This window comes from Mastomys coucha, unplaced genomic scaffold (assembly GCF_008632895.1).
Source record: "Mastomys coucha isolate ucsf_1 unplaced genomic scaffold, UCSF_Mcou_1 pScaffold1, whole genome shotgun sequence".
In the NCBI taxonomy this organism is placed as follows: Eukaryota; Metazoa; Chordata; class Mammalia; order Rodentia; family Muridae; genus Mastomys; species Mastomys coucha.
In genome coordinates, this window is record NW_022196891.1 from 33,384,778 (window position 1) to 33,388,495 (window position 3,718).

Consider the following 3,718-nt stretch of genomic DNA (forward strand, 5'->3'; position numbering starts at 1 on the left):
TTTTGGTGTTTCAAGACAGGGTTTCTCTATATAGTTCTGGCTGTCCTGGAACTGACTCTGTAGACCAGGCTGGCCTCGAACTCAGAAATTCGCCTGCCTCTGCCTCCCAACCAAAGCCCATCTTTTAACTTTTCTTTTTATTCTTTAGTTTTATGTGCATAGGTGTAAGTCTGTGCACCAAGTGCTTACCTCCTTCACTTGGAGGCCAGAAGAGGGTACCAGATCCCAGGAACCATAGTTACAGATGCTTGTGAGTTATTGTGTAGGTGCTGGGGAATTGAACCCAGATCTTCTAGAAATGTCACCAATACTTCTAACCACTGAGCCATCTCTCCAGCCCCCTACAATTTTTTAAATAGGGCTTTACTCTAGAACTTAGGACAACCTGGAACTCATGGTGTAGCCCAGAGTGACCTCGAATTGCTTCAACCTCCAGAGTGCTTGGATTTCTGGCACAAGTTCCCACGCCTGGATTTTTGGGGTTGATTTTTTTATGGTTTTGGTTTAAGAAACTTGCCGTGTACCTTGCTCAGCACTTCCTCAGAGCTGACACGCACGCACTACTGCATCTAACCATAGAGAAGATGTGTGAGAAGCTCATCTATCCACAAAGTGACATTTTAATTTTAATTGATTATTAGTGTCTATGTGCGATATGTGGTGTTTGTGAGTGTGAGCCTGTATGTGTAGTGCCATCCATCTGGAAGTCAGAGGACAGTTGGTTGCCTATTCCCATCAGATAGATGCAGGGTCTCTTGCTTCTGCCATGCTAGGTACTCCAGGCTAGCTGGACAGTTCTGTCTCAGTCTGCCATCTGACCCTAGGAGTGCTAAGAGGGCAGGCGTGTGCTATGGCATCTGGTGTGGTTTTTTTTTTTTTTTTTTTTTTTTTTTTTTTTTTTTTTTTTTTTTTTTTTTTGGTTTTTCGAGACAGGGTTTCTCTGTATAGCACTGGCTGTCCTGAAACTCACTCTGTAGACCAGGCTGGCCTCAAACTCAGAAATCCGCCTGCCTCTGCCTCCCAAGAGCCGGGATTAAAGGCATGTGCCACCACGCCCGGCTCGGCATCTCGTGTTTTTATGAGGTTCCAGGAATGGAATTCTGGCCCTTGAGTTTACACATAAGCACGTTTACTGGCCAAATCATCCATCCATCTATGCATGTATGTATGTATGTATGTATGTGTGTGTGTCTGTCTATCTATCTATCTATCTATCTATCTATCTATCTATCTATCTTCATCTGTTTCTCTGTCTGTCTGTCTTTTGAGACAAAGTCTCCTGTGCCCAACCTGACCTGGAATTCTCTGTGTAGCTGGAAGTGACCCTGACCTTCTGAGCCTTCTCCACCTTCCTATACTAGAATTACAGGTGTGTGTACCACAAGAACTCATTTATGCATGCCAAGTATCCCCTTCAAATATATTATGTATGCATGCACACATATATATATACACACACATCTGTCTGTATATATATATATATATGTATATATATACATATATATATATATATATATACACACACCCACACATACACACATTGTCTTAAGAAGGTAGGACACAGCTATAAAGGGCAGGTAGTGTGGCAACTCCAGGAAGTGGTATAAAGGGTATTGTTGCTATGCTGACCATGATGTGAACATGTTTGCAGGTCAAAGGTGAAGACACTGGTGCGGGAGGGTGAAGGAGGGAGAAAGGTACCCATTTCGGCAGCATGCAAAATGTGCTGTCAGGCTCGGAATCCTTGCTGCAGAACTGTGGCCCCTCTGTTCCAGCAAGCTGGGGATTTTACTCAGTGGTTCTGCAGGAATTTTACAGGAATGTCTCATTCAGGCAGTGAGCCACTATTTTCTGACACACAGTTTCCAAAACTGCTTATTTCTACATAGCTCAGTTTTTTTTTTTTTTTTTTTTTTTTTTTTTTAATGTTGCAGATGTTTAAACCTCAGACAGGATGGGGCTGGGGCTGGGCCAACAACTTGCTCAACATTCTTTTGAGTCTGACTGGATGGTGCAGCGTGAGCGAGCATGGCTCCTAAATTTCTTGGGTAGGACTGAAGAAGCACTTTTAAGGTAAAATATTTTTCCTGGCGTTCATTCTTGAGGATGATGCTGGCCATTACTAACCGGTCCACCTCAGATCTGAAGAGGGGCAGATGGGAAAGTGGAGGAGTTGCCTCCTGGGCAGCTGCTGCCAAAGGGAGAAGGGCTTGGGTGCCTGCACAGCTGTGGGGGCTCAGGTCCAGATGGTCCAGTGTGCGCTTGAGGAATGGCGCAGGAAGCAAGGATCTTTCTCCACAGATGCTTCACTGTTATTCCAGTTTGCTCCCATTTATTTCTTTATTTTTATGATCTTATGAAATGCTGTCGACCAGAACTGGAGCAATAATAAGAGAAGAAAGGAAGTATTTGGAAATATTAAGAGAGACCCGCGGTTGGGCTGAAACATCTTGCATTAGTCACTGCTGCCGTGGGAAGCCAAAGACCATGAAAAGCTATCTTCTGACATTTCTCACATTGTTAGAGACGCTCCCCTTTTCAAGGTCCCATTGCATGCATCAATGGGGTTGTTACAGACCTGCCTCTCTCCTCCAGGTATCCCCAGTGTGTGTGTACTTCTGGTTAAGTTTTTATGCTAATGGTTTGAGGAACTGATTACGTTATCCTGTAGCCAGGGAGGGATGTGGTTCCAGCTGGATGTGCTTGAAGAGCTGTCGTCAATGAGCCGTTTTCCAAGATCATACCAAGATTTGGTGTGAACCCTCCAAAAAAGAAAGGCTTTACCTCTGTGCTCATATTTAATGTTGCTATGGTGGGGCTGGGTTTTTTGTTTTGTTTTGTTTTGTTTGTTTGTTTCTTTTTCGAGACAGGGTTTCTCTGTGTAGTTCTGGCTGTCTTGGAACTCACTCTGTAGACCAGGCTGGCCTCGAACTCAGAAATCCACCTGCCTCTGCCTCCCAGTGCTGGGATTAAAGGCGTGTGCCACCACCACTGCCTGGCATTGTGGGGCTTTCTTAACCTGAATGTTTCATACACAGATTCAGCCAACAAGGTTTAAAAATATAGTCAGACTCACATAGTTAACATATATAGATTTCCTTCTTTGCTTTTAAAACATGGGCATAACTGTGTGGAGACTCTTGCATTGTGCGAGGTATTATAAGTTAACTGTATATGACAAAGTGTACAGGCGGGTGGGTGCAAGTTCAAGTTAAATACTGTGTGTGTGGTTTTGTTTTTGTTTTTGTTTTTTTCAAGACAGGGTTTCTCTGTGTAGCCCTGGCTGTCCTGGAACTCACTCTGTAGACCAGACTGGCCTCGAATTCAGAAATCCACCTGCCTCTGCCTCCCAAGTGCTGGGACTAAAGGCATGCGCCACCACTGCCTGGCTAATACTGTGTCGTTTTATACAAAGGATTTGAGCTTCCATTAAATCTGGCTTCCTTGGGAGTCCTGGAACCAGCCCCACACAGACATCCAGGAACAGCTGCAATGTATTAAGACCATCCCTGGGAACATAAAGATAAATGGGCCCAGTCCCTTTAAACAGCTGCCTTCCTCCAGGTTTCTGTGGGCCCTGGCCCATGGTTGAATTTTTAGGACCCTGAGGACTCAGAGGGAAAAGGTTATGTTTACCTCTAACTGCAGTGCAGTGCAAACTTCATTCGCAACTGATGACAAAGCTTAAGAATGTTAACTGTTCCCACAACTGTCACTG